We start from the raw sequence: 13,835 nt of genomic DNA, 5'->3' as shown, positions 1-13,835 counted from the left end.
CACACCCATCCCCAGGCCCCACACACGTCATCAAAGCACCACATTCCTCCCGTCACCAGGACAGTAGGGGTTGGGGAAATAAATAAATAATTCCTTCCTGATAATGAACCTCCAATACTGTTTTAAGGTCAGGATTCAGATAAGAGTAAGGGTTAATTTTAAGGCAAACTAAGGGTTAAGTTTAGGAGTAGGGGTTAATTTTAAGGTAAACTAAGGGTTAAGTTTAGGAGTAGGGGTTCATTTTAAGGCAAACTAAGGGTTAAGTTTAGGAGTAGGGGTTAATTTAATTTAAAATAAACTAAGGGTTAAGTTTAGGATTGTGTTCTGGTTAGGGGATAGAATCACTAAACCACGGGAAAGAGATATCCCAGTGATGGTACATGTGTAATGTTTAAAGGAGTACGTTTGTGTTTACTTTTACGTTTACGTTTTGATGTGAGTTTGGGGTTAAGATTAGGAGTGACCCCTGGGGTTAAGTTTAGGCTAGGGGTTGGGAATGGTGTAGCTGGGTGGAAGGTCATTGTGTCTTTTTCTGTATTTCTCTCAGGTGGAGGGACGTCCAGATCCATGGTCCCCCGCTGTGCACACCCCATCTGTGGAGTCCCATTTGGGACTTGTGGAGGTAAGTATGTTTTGTTGTTTGTGTGGGGTGTTTCAGTTTGTTTTGTGGTGCTGGTGTTTAATTCTGGGCTGTCCTGTGCAATCAAAAATGATTGTTTGTGTTTCTTTTTGCCCCTTTTAGTGCGCCTCTGGTATTGCCAACCGTCAGGTGACATGAAAGGTGGGGAGTCATGGCATGTGCTCCCGTTCTCAGTAGGATCTGGAGTTGTAGTTTGCATTCCGGTCCAGTCCTCATCCAAATTGAATGTGTGTTGTGTGTTGTGTGTGGTCTCTTCTAGGGTGTCATTTTGTGTGGTGTTTTCTATGTTGTGGACCAGAGCAGTCATTTGGGCCCTGGCATAATCCAGGGTGTGTCTCTGAAGTCTTTTACCCAGGACCCTACTGGCCCATCTAGCTCCAGTCTCAAAAAGATCTTCCCAGTCCTCCGATATGTCAACTTTAATTTTGTCTAGTAGTTTGACAATTTCATCCTCATAATGCTGCTTCAGGATGACATGCGTTGTGTACTCCCACTGCCTGGCATTTTCCTGAATGAGAAGTAAGGTTTTGTCATTCATGGTGGCTGGTTTTATGGTCTGTGAGAGGAACTGTGTGATTCTTTGGATGGAGGATGGCATTTTGTTAGAATCAGAGACATTGTTCTGATGATGCAAACACCGGATGAAATTGTAGATATTTTTCACCAGTGGCCTGTGCCTCATCTGTAAACTCCCAAAATAATTACCACTCTGCTCCACTCCACTGTGTCGTGTATCCGTGTATTTGGGACGTGTGTGTGTTTGTCCTCTGTTGTTTTGTGCTGCAGGACGTGTTGTGCGTGTTGTGTTTTTGTGGAAATCACTACGCGTCGGCCGGCGCGCAGGACTCCACCGAGAAGCTGCAGCTGGCAGCGGGGGGTCTGTCTCCCCGCGAACGCGCGGTCCCGCGCTCCGCGAGTCACCCCAACCCGTAGAATCCAAACCAGTGAGGACCTGGTAGCGGTTCCCCGTTTCAAAAAATTGCCCATAGTTATAAGGGTTAAATGAATCATTATAAACGCTGTAATCGCGTGTTGGAACGTGGCCGCCACGTGTTTCCCAGTAATTTTCCGCGCGGCGCGACGGGACCAAATACGGTCTCCTGCGCTCCACTCTCGTCCAATTGGACATTATTCTACTGTACAGAATAACAGCAGAATCACAACAAACCCCAAAATAATTAAAGTGCACAAAATTAAATCAGCAAGCCGGCGCGCGACGTTTCGGTGATGATTTTCACCTTCTTCAGGCGAATGGCTTGCAATAAACGCTGGGGGAGCGAACAAAGAAATAAAATAAAAGAATTGGTTTTTAGAAAAACCGTTGGTAAGGTTTTCAGAAAGATAGAGGCTTAGAGATATGCGTTCAGGTCGGTGTCTCGCAGCAGAATGAGCCGTCCGAATCACCCTGATGCGTGATCTCAAAGCTCCGCCCCCAAAGGCTGTCTGTGGCAAGTTGAGGCCGAGTTCATGCTGTTTTCCTTGTTAACTCCAGTGTAACTTGTTAATTATTAATTGTATCCTATTATACAAGGTAAGTACAGTCCAATAAATGTTCCAGGTAAGTATTTCTGTATAGGGGTTGTCAGGTGAAATAATATTTTCATTTCTAATGATTAATTAATCAAATCTTCTCCTTAGTTGGGGAGAAGCGGTGCCAACGACACGTGCAAAGGCCAACAGAGACGGGGCGCCCAAGCGGGACAGATGTGGCACTGGCTGATCAGGGAATCAGGAGGAATGGGATTCAAAAACCCCACTCCAATCCGGCGCCCCACCCCCCCACCCGGAGGAAGAGAGGCAGGACCACCGTTATGCACGGGCCTAGCATCCATCCCGCCCTCGGACCACACCCATCCCCAGGCCCCACACACGTCATCAAAGCACCACATTCCTCCCGTCACCAGGACAGTAGGGGTTGGGGAAATAAATAAATAATTCCTTCCTGATAATGAACCTCCAATACTGTTTTAAGGTCAGGATTCAGATAAGAGTAAGGGTTAATTTTAAGGCAAACTAAGGGTTAAGTTTAGGAGTAGGGGTTAATTTTAAGGTAAACTAAGGGTTAAGTTTAGGAGTAGGGGTTCATTTTAAGGCAAACTAAGGGTTAAGTTTAGGAGTAGGGGTTAATTTAATTTAAAATAAACTAAGGGTTAAGTTTAGGATTGTGTTCTGGTTAGGGGATAGAATCACTAAACCACGGGAAAGAGATATCCCAGTGATGGTACATGTGTAATGTTTAAAGGAGTACGTTTGTGTTTACTTTTACGTTTACGTTTAGGGTTGGGGTTAGGGTTAGGGTTAGGGTTAGGGTTAGGGTACAGTCCAATAAATGTTCCAGGTAAGTATTTCTGTATAGGGGTTGTCAGGTGAAATAATATTTTCATTTCTAATGATTAATTAATCAAATCTTCTCCTTAGTTGGGGAGAAGCGGTGCCAACGACACGTGCAAAGGCCAACAGAGACGGGGCGCCCAAGCGGGACAGATGTGGCACTGGCTGATCAGGGAATCAGGAGGAATGGGATTCAAAAACCCCACTCCAATCCGGCGCCCCACCCCCCCCACCCGGAGGAAGAGAGGCAGGACCACCGTTATGCACGGGCCTAGCATCCATCCCGCCCTCGGACCACACCCATCCCCAGGCCCCACACACGTCATCAAAGCACCACATTCCTCCCGTCACCAGGACAGTAGGGGTTGGGGAAATAAATAAATAATTCCTTCCTGATAATGAACCTCCAATACTGTTTTAAGGTCAGGATTCAGATAAGAGTAAGGGTTAATTTTAAGGCAAACTAAGGGTTAAGTTTAGGAGTAGGGGTTAAACAACCCCAAAATAATTAAGTGCACAAAATTAAATCAGCAAGCCGGCGCGCGACGTTCGGTGATGATTTTCACCTTCTTCAGGCGAATGGCTTGCAATAAACGCTGGGGGAGCGAACAAAGAAATAAATAAAGAATTGGTTTTAGAAAAACCGTGGTAAGGTTTTCAGAAAGATAGAGCTTAGAGATATGCGTTCAGGTCGGTGTCTCGCAGCAGAATGAGCCGTCCGAATCACCCTGATGCGTGATCTCAAAGCTCCGCCCCCAAAGGCTGTCTGTTGGCAAGTGAGGCCGAGTTCATGGCTGTTTTCCTTGTTAACTCCAGTGTAACTTGTTAATTATTAATTGTATCCTATTATACAAGGTAAGTACAGTCCAATAATGTTCCAGGTAAGTATTTCTGTATAGGGGTTGTCAGTGAAATAATATTTTCATTTCTAATGATTAATTAATCAAATCTTCTCCTTAGTTGGGGAGAAGCGGTGCCAACGACACGTGCAAGGCCAACAGAGAAGGGCGCCCAAGCGGGACAGATGTGGCACTGGCTGATCAGGGATACAGGAGGATGGGATTCAAAAACCCACTCAATCCGGCGCCCCACCCCCCCCCCCGGAGGAAGAGAGGCAGGACCACCGTTATGCACGGGCCTAGCATCCATCCCGCCCTCGGACCACACCCATCCCCAGGCCCCACACACGTCATCAAAGCACCACATTCCTCCCGTCACCAGGACAGTAGGGGTTGGGGAAATAAATAAATAATTCCTTCCTGATAATGAACCTCCAATACTGTTTTAAGGTCAGGATTCAGATAAGAGTAAGGGTTAATTTTAAGGCAAACTAAGGGTTAAGTTTAGGAGTAGGGGTTAATTTTAAGGTAAACTAAGGGTTAAGTTTAGGAGTAGGGGTTCATTTTAAGGCAAACTAAGGGTTAAGTTTAGGAGTAGGGGTTAATTTAATTTAAAATAAACTAAGGGTTAAGTTTAGGATTGTGTTCTGGTTAGGGGATAGAATCACTAAACCACGGGAAAAGATATCCCAGTGATGGTACATGTGTAATGTTTAAAGGAGTACGTTTGTGTTTACTTTTACGTTAGGGTTAGGGTTAGGGTTAGGGTTAGGGTTAGGGTTAGGGTTAGGGTTAGGGTTAGGGTTAGGGTTAGGGAATCAGGAGGAATGGGATTCAAAAACCCCACTCCAATCCGGCGCCCCACCCCCCCACCCGGAGGAAGAGAGGCAGGACCACCGTTATGCACGGGCCTAGCATCCATCCCGCCCTCGGACCACACCCATCCCCAGGCCCCACACACGTCATCAAAGCACCACATTCCTCCCGTCACCAGGACAGTAGGGGTTGGGGAAATAAATAAATAATTCCTTCCTGATAATGAACCTCCAATACTGTTTTAAGGTCAGGATTCAGATAAGAGTAAGGGTTAATTTTAAGGCAAACTAAGGGTTAAGTTTAGGAGTAGGGGTTAATTTTAAGGTAAACTAAGGGTTAAGTTTAGGAGTAGGGGTTCATTTTAAGGCAAACTAAGGGTTAAGTTTAGGAGTAGGGGTTAATTTAATTTAAAATAAACTAAGGGTTAAGTTTAGGATTGTGTTCTGGTTAGGGGATAGAATCACTAAACCACGGGAAAGAGATATCCCAGTGATGGTACATGTGTAATGTTTAAAGGAGTACGTTTGTGTTTACTTTTACGTTTACGTTTTGATGTGAGTTTGGGGTTAAGATTAGGAGTGACCCCTGGGGTTAAGTTTAGGCTAGGGGTTGGGAATGGTGTAGCTGGGTGGAAGGTCATTGTGTCTTTTTCTGTATTTCTCTCAGGTGGAGGGACGTCCAGATCCATGGTCCCCCGCTGTGCACACCCCATCTGTGGAGTCCCATTTGGGACTTGTGGAGGTAAGTATGTTTTGTTGTTTGTGTGGGGTGTTTCAGTTTGTTTTGTGGTGCTGGTGTTTAATTCTGGGCTGTCCTGTGCAATCAAAAATGATTGTTTGTGTTTCTTTTTGCCCCTTTTAGTGCGCCTCTGGTATTGCCAACCGTCAGGTGACATGAAAGGTGGGGAGTCATGGCATGTGCTCCCGTTCTCAGTAGGATCTGGAGTTGTAGTTTGCATTCCGGTCCAGTCCTCATCCAAATTGAATGTGTGTTGTGTGTTGTGTGTGGTCTCTTCTAGGGTGTCATTTTGTGTGGTGTTTTCTATGTTGTGGACCAGAGCAGTCATTTGGGCCCTGGCATAATCCAGGGTGTGTCTCTGAAGTCTTTTACCCAGGACCCTACTGGCCCATCTAGCTCCAGTCTCAAAAAGATCTTCCCAGTCCTCCGATATGTCAACTTTAATTTTGTCTAGTAGTTTGACAATTTCATCCTCATAATGCTGCTTCAGGATGACATGCGTTGTGTACTCCCACTGCCTGGCATTTTCCTGAATGAGAAGTAAGGTTTTGTCATTCATGGTGGCTGGTTTTATGGTCTGTGAGAGGAACTGTGTGATTCTTTGGATGGAGGATGGCATTTTGTTAGAATCAGAGACATTGTTCTGATGATGCAAACACCGGATGAAATTGTAGATATTTTTCACCAGTGGCCTGTGCCTCATCTGTAAACTCCCAAAATAATTACCACTCTGCTCCACTCCACTGTGTCGTGTATCCGTGTATTTGGGACGTGTGTGTGTTTGTCCTCTGTTGTTTTGTGCTGCAGGACGTGTTGTGCGTGTTGTGTTTTTGTGGAAATCACTACGCGTCGGCCGGCGCGCAGGACTCCACCGAGAAGCTGCAGCTGGCAGCGGGGGGTCTGTCTCCCCGCGAACGCGCGGTCCCGCGCTCCGCGAGTCACCCCAACCCGTAGAATCCAAACCAGTGAGGACCTGGTAGCGGTTCCCCGTTTCAAAAAATTGCCCATAGTTATAAGGGTTAAATGAATCATTATAAACGCTGTAATCGCGTGTTGGAACGTGGCCGCCACGTGTTTCCCAGTAATTTTCCGCGCGGCGCGACGGGACCAAATACGGTCTCCTGCGCTCCACTCTCGTCCAATTGGACATTATTCTACTGTACAGAATAACAGCAGAATCACAACAAACCCCAAAATAATTAAAGTGCACAAAATTAAATCAGCAAGCCGGCGCGCGACGTTTCGGTGATGATTTTCACCTTCTTCAGGCGAATGGCTTGCAATAAACGCTGGGGGAGCGAACAAAGAAATAAAATAAAAGAATTGGTTTTTAGAAAAACCGTTGGTAAGGTTTTCAGAAAGATAGAGGCTTAGAGATATGCGTTCAGGTCGGTGTCTCGCAGCAGAATGAGCCGTCCGAATCACCCTGATGCGTGATCTCAAAGCTCCGCCCCCAAAGGCTGTCTGTGGCAAGTTGAGGCCGAGTTCATGCTGTTTTCCTTGTTAACTCCAGTGTAACTTGTTAATTATTAATTGTATCCTATTATACAAGGTAAGTACAGTCCAATAAATGTTCCAGGTAAGTATTTCTGTATAGGGGTTGTCAGGTGAAATAATATTTTCATTTCTAATGATTAATTAATCAAATCTTCTCCTTAGTTGGGGAGAAGCGGTGCCAACGACACGTGCAAAGGCCAACAGAGACGGGGCGCCCAAGCGGGACAGATGTGGCACTGGCTGATCAGGGAATCAGGAGGAATGGGATTCAAAAACCCCACTCCAATCCGGCGCCCCACCCCCCCACCCGGAGGAAGAGAGGCAGGACCACCGTTATGCACGGGCCTAGCATCCATCCCGCCCTCGGACCACACCCATCCCCAGGCCCCACACACGTCATCAAAGCACCACATTCCTCCCGTCACCAGGACAGTAGGGGTTGGGGAAATAAATAAATAATTCCTTCCTGATAATGAACCTCCAATACTGTTTTAAGGTCAGGATTCAGATAAGAGTAAGGGTTAATTTTAAGGCAAACTAAGGGTTAAGTTTAGGAGTAGGGGTTAATTTTAAGGTAAACTAAGGGTTAAGTTTAGGAGTAGGGGTTCATTTTAAGGCAAACTAAGGGTTAAGTTTAGGAGTAGGGGTTAATTTAATTTAAAATAAACTAAGGGTTAAGTTTAGGATTGTGTTCTGGTTAGGGGATAGAATCACTAAACCACGGGAAAGAGATATCCCAGTGATGGTACATGTGTAATGTTTAAAGGAGTACGTTTGTGTTTACTTTTACGTTTACGTTTTGATGTGAGTTTGGGGTTAAGATTAGGAGTGACCCCTGGGGTTAAGTTTAGGCTAGGGGTTGGGAATGGTGTAGCTGGGTGGAAGGTCATTGTGTCTTTTTCTGTATTTCTCTCAGGTGGAGGGACGTCCAGATCCATGGTCCCCCGCTGTGCACACCCCATCTGTGGAGTCCCATTTGGGACTTGTGGAGGTAAGTATGTTTTGTTGTTTGTGTGGGGTGTTTCAGTTTGTTTTGTGGTGCTGGTGTTTAATTCTGGGCTGTCCTGTGCAATCAAAAATGATTGTTTGTGTTTCTTTTTGCCCCTTTTAGTGCGCCTCTGGTATTGCCAACCGTCAGGTGACATGAAAGGTGGGGAGTCATGGCATGTGCTCCCGTTCTCAGTAGGATCTGGAGTTGTAGTTTGCATTCCGGTCCAGTCCTCATCCAAATTGAATGTGTGTTGTGTGTTGTGTGTGGTCTCTTCTAGGGTGTCATTTTGTGTGGTGTTTTCTATGTTGTGGACCAGAGCAGTCATTTGGGCCCTGGCATAATCCAGGGTGTGTCTCTGAAGTCTTTTACCCAGGACCCTACTGGCCCATCTAGCTCCAGTCTCAAAAAGATCTTCCCAGTCCTCCGATATGTCAACTTTAATTTTGTCTAGTAGTTTGACAATTTCATCCTCATAATGCTGCTTCAGGATGACATGCGTTGTGTACTCCCACTGCCTGGCATTTTCCTGAATGAGAAGTAAGGTTTTGTCATTCATGGTGGCTGGTTTTATGGTCTGTGAGAGGAACTGTGTGATTCTTTGGATGGAGGATGGCATTTTGTTAGAATCAGAGACATTGTTCTGATGATGCAAACACCGGATGAAATTGTAGATATTTTTCACCAGTGGCCTGTGCCTCATCTGTAAACTCCCAAAATAATTACCACTCTGCTCCACTCCACTGTGTCGTGTATCCGTGTATTTGGGACGTGTGTGTGTTTGTCCTCTGTTGTTTTGTGCTGCAGGACGTGTTGTGCGTGTTGTGTTTTTGTGGAAATCACTACGCGTCGGCCGGCGCGCAGGACTCCACCGAGAAGCTGCAGCTGGCAGCGGGGGGTCTGTCTCCCCGCGAACGCGCGGTCCCGCGCTCCGCGAGTCACCCCAACCCGTAGAATCCAAACCAGTGAGGACCTGGTAGCGGTTCCCCGTTTCAAAAAATTGCCCATAGTTATAAGGGTTAAATGAATCATTATAAACGCTGTAATCGCGTGTTGGAACGTGGCCGCCACGTGTTTCCCAGTAATTTTCCGCGCGGCGCGACGGGACCAAATACGGTCTCCTGCGCTCCACTCTCGTCCAATTGGACATTATTCTACTGTACAGAATAACAGCAGAATCACAACAAACCCCAAAATAATTAAAGTGCACAAAATTAAATCAGCAAGCCGGCGCGCGACGTTTCGGTGATGATTTTCACCTTCTTCAGGCGAATGGCTTGCAATAAACGCTGGGGGAGCGAACAAAGAAATAAAATAAAAGAATTGGTTTTTAGAAAAACCGTTGGTAAGGTTTTCAGAAAGATAGAGGCTTAGAGATATGCGTTCAGGTCGGTGTCTCGCAGCAGAATGAGCCGTCCGAATCACCCTGATGCGTGATCTCAAAGCTCCGCCCCCAAAGGCTGTCTGTGGCAAGTTGAGGCCGAGTTCATGCTGTTTTCCTTGTTAACTCCAGTGTAACTTGTTAATTATTAATTGTATCCTATTATACAAGGTAAGTACAGTCCAATAAATGTTCCAGGTAAGTATTTCTGTATAGGGGTTGTCAGGTGAAATAATATTTTCATTTCTAATGATTAATTAATCAAATCTTCTCCTTAGTTGGGGAGAAGCGGTGCCAACGACACGTGCAAAGGCCAACAGAGACGGGGCGCCCAAGCGGGACAGATGTGGCACTGGCTGATCAGGGAATCAGGAGGAATGGGATTCAAAAACCCCACTCCAATCCGGCGCCCCACCCCCCCACCCGGAGGAAGAGAGGCAGGACCACCGTTATGCACGGGCCTAGCATCCATCCCGCCCTCGGACCACACCCATCCCCAGGCCCCACACACGTCATCAAAGCACCACATTCCTCCCGTCACCAGGACAGTAGGGGTTGGGGAAATAAATAAATAATTCCTTCCTGATAATGAACCTCCAATACTGTTTTAAGGTCAGGATTCAGATAAGAGTAAGGGTTAATTTTAAGGCAAACTAAGGGTTAAGTTTAGGAGTAGGGGTTAATTTTAAGGTAAACTAAGGGTTAAGTTTAGGAGTAGGGGTTCATTTTAAGGCAAACTAAGGGTTAAGTTTAGGAGTAGGGGTTAATTTAATTTAAAATAAACTAAGGGTTAAGTTTAGGATTGTGTTCTGGTTAGGGGATAGAATCACTAAACCACGGGAAAGAGATATCCCAGTGATGGTACATGTGTAATGTTTAAAGGAGTACGTTTGTGTTTACTTTTACGTTTACGTTTTGATGTGAGTTTGGGGTTAAGATTAGGAGTGACCCCTGGGGTTAAGTTTAGGCTAGGGGTTGGGAATGGTGTAGCTGGGTGGAAGGTCATTGTGTCTTTTTCTGTATTTCTCTCAGGTGGAGGGACGTCCAGATCCATGGTCCCCCGCTGTGCACACCCCGTCTGTGGAGTCCCATTTGGGACTTGTGGAGGTAAGTATGTTTTGTTGTTTGTGTGGGGTGTTTCAGTTTGTTTTGTGGTGCTGGTGTTTAATTCTGGGCTGTCCTGTGCAATCAAAAATGATTGTTTGTGTTTCTTTTTGCCCCTTTTAGTGCGCCTCTGGTATTGCCAACCGTCAGGTGACATGAAAGGTGGGGAGTCATGGCATGTGCTCCCGTTCTCAGTAGGATCTGGAGTTGTAGTTTGCATTCCGGTCCAGTCCTCATCCAAATTGAATGTGTGTTGTGTGTTGTGTGTGGTCTCTTCTAGGGTGTCATTTTGTGTGGTGTTTTCTATGTTGTGGACCAGAGCAGTCATTTGGGCCCTGGCATAATCCAGGGTGTGTCTCTGAAGTCTTTTACCCAGGACCCTACTGGCCCATCTAGCTCCAGTCTCAAAAAGATCTTCCCAGTCCTCCGATATGTCAACTTTAATTTTGTCTAGTAGTTTGACAATTTCATCCTCATAATGCTGCTTCAGGATGACATGCGTTGTGTACTCCCACTGCCTGGCATTTTCCTGAATGAGAAGTAAGGTTTTGTCATTCATGGTGGCTGGTTTTATGGTCTGTGAGAGGAACTGTGTGATTCTTTGGATGGAGGATGGCATTTTGTTAGAATCAGAGACATTGTTCTGATGATGCAAACACCGGATGAAATTGTAGATATTTTTCACCAGTGGCCTGTGCCTCATCTGTAAACTCCCAAAATAATTACCACTCTGCTCCACTCCACTGTGTCGTGTATCCGTGTATTTGGGACGTGTGTGTGTTTGTCCTCTGTTGTTTTGTGCTGCAGGACGTGTTGTGCGTGTTGTGTTTTTGTGGAAATCACTACGCGTCGGCCGGCGCGCAGGACTCCACCGAGAAGCTGCAGCTGGCAGCGGGGGGTCTGTCTCCCCGCGAACGCGCGGTCCCGCGCTCCGCGAGTCACCCCAACCCGTAGAATCCAAACCAGTGAGGACCTGGTAGCGGTTCCCCGTTTCAAAAAATTGCCCATAGTTATAAGGGTTAAATGAATCATTATAAACGCTGTAATCGCGTGTTGGAACGTGGCCGCCACGTGTTTCCCAGTAATTTTCCGCGCGGCGCGACGGGACCAAATACGGTCTCCTGCGCTCCACTCTCGTCCAATTGGACATTATTCTACTGTACAGAATAACAGCAGAATCACAACAAACCCCAAAATAATTAAAGTGCACAAAATTAAATCAGCAAGCCGGCGCGCGACGTTTCGGTGATGATTTTCACCTTCTTCAGGCGAATGGCTTGCAATAAACGCTGGGGGAGCGAACAAAGAAATAAAATAAAAGAATTGGTTTTTAGAAAAACCGTTGGTAAGGTTTTCAGAAAGATAGAGGCTTAGAGATATGCGTTCAGGTCGGTGTCTCGCAGCAGAATGAGCCGTCCGAATCACCCTGATGCGTGATCTCAAAGCTCCGCCCCCAAAGGCTGTCTGTGGCAAGTTGAGGCCGAGTTCATGCTGTTTTCCTTGTTAACTCCAGTGTAACTTGTTAATTATTAATTGTATCCTATTATACAAGGTAAGTACAGTCCAATAAATGTTCCAGGTAAGTATTTCTGTATAGGGGTTGTCAGGTGAAATAATATTTTCATTTCTAATGATTAATTAATCAAATCTTCTCCTTAGTTGGGGAGAAGCGGTGCCAACGACACGTGCAAAGGCCAACAGAGACGGGGCGCCCAAGCGGGACAGATGTGGCACTGGCTGATCAGGGAATCAGGAGGAATGGGATTCAAAAACCCCACTCCAATCCGGCGCCCCACCCCCCCACCCGGAGGAAGAGAGGCAGGACCACCGTTATGCACGGGCCTAGCATCCATCCCGCCCTCGGACCACACCCATCCCCAGGCCCCACACACGTCATCAAAGCACCACATTCCTCCCGTCACCAGGACAGTAGGGGTTGGGGAAATAAATAAATAATTCCTTCCTGATAATGAACCTCCAATACTGTTTTAAGGTCAGGATTCAGATAAGAGTAAGGGTTAATTTTAAGGCAAACTAAGGGTTAAGTTTAGGAGTAGGGGTTAATTTTAAGGTAAACTAAGGGTTAAGTTTAGGAGTAGGGGTTCATTTTAAGGCAAACTAAGGGTTAAGTTTAGGAGTAGGGGTTAATTTAATTTAAAATAAACTAAGGGTTAGGGTTAGGGTTAGGGTTAGGGTTAGGGTTAGGGTTAGGGTTAGGGTTAGGGTTAGGGTTAGGGTTAGGGTTAGGGTTAGGGGAATCTTAATTGAGAAAGGAGAGAAATCCCAACCTCCTCAACAATCCAGGAACCCCCAAAGAAAGGGGGGAACCCGTTATGCACTGGCCTTCCCCAACCAAGCCCACGGGCCACCTCCGATCCAGAGGCCCCAACACCAATCCCAAATCCTTCAGAACATTTTTTAATCAGAATTAATTAATAGATTAATTAATTAATTAGGGATTGGAAATTGGAACTTGAATTTCAAAATTAGTGTAAGGGTTAAGGGAACCAGATCAAGGTTAAGTTTAGAAGATGGGGTGAAGTTAGGGGTTAAGGTTAGGCATCAGAGGTCAGGGGTTAAGGTTAGGAGTCAGAGGTCAGGGGTTAAGTTTAGGGTTTGAAGTTGGATAAGGGTGTTAAATGGGGTGGGGTTAGGGGTTAAGGTTAGGCATCAGAGGTCAGGGGTTAAGGTTAGGAGTCAGAGGTCAGGGGTTAAGTTAGGGTTAGGGTTAGGGTTAGGGTTAGGGTTAGGGGTAGGGTTAGGGTTAGGGTTAGGGTTAGGGTTAGGGGTTAGGGTTAGGGTTAGGTTAGGTTAGGGTTAGGGTTAGGGTTAGGGTTAGGGTTAGGTTATGGTTAGGGTTGGTAGGTTAGGTTTAGGGTTAGGGTTAGGGTTAAGGGTTTAGGGTTAGGGTTAGGGTTAGGGTTAGGGTTCAGGGGTTGGGTTAGGGTTAGGGTTAGGTTTAGGGTTAGGTTAGGGTTAGGGTTTTAGAGGGTAGGGTAGGGTTAGGGTTAGGGTTAGGGTTTAGGGTTAGGGTTAGGGTTAGGGTTAGGGTTAGGGTTAGGGTAGGGTTAGGGTTAGGGTTAGGTTAGGGTTAGGGTTAGGTTAGGGTTAGGGTTGGGTTCGGTAGGGTTAGGGTTAGGGTTAGGGTTAGGGTTAGGGTTAGGGTTAGGGTTAGGGTTAGGGTTAGGGTTAGGGTAGGGTAGGGTTAGGGTTAGGGTTAGGGTTAGGGTTTAGGGTTAGGGTTAGGGTTAGGGTTAGGGTTAGGGTTAGGGTTAGGGTTAGGGTTCGGGTTAGGTTTAGGGTTAGGGTTAGGTTAGGGTTAGGGTTAGGGTTAGGGTTAGGGTTAGGGTAGGGTAGGGTTAGGGTTAGGGTTAGGGTTAGGGTTAGGGTTAGGGTTAGGGTTAGGGTTAGGGTTAGGGTTAGGGTTAGGGTTAGGGTTAGGGTTAGGGTTAGGGTTAGGGTTTAGGTAGGTTAGGGTTAGGGGTTAGGTTTAGGGTTAGG

Source organism: Denticeps clupeoides, unplaced genomic scaffold, assembly GCF_900700375.1.
Source record: "Denticeps clupeoides unplaced genomic scaffold, fDenClu1.1, whole genome shotgun sequence".
NCBI lineage: Eukaryota > Metazoa > Chordata > Actinopteri > Clupeiformes > Denticipitidae > Denticeps > Denticeps clupeoides.
Note: the sequence above shows the minus strand (reverse complement) of the source record.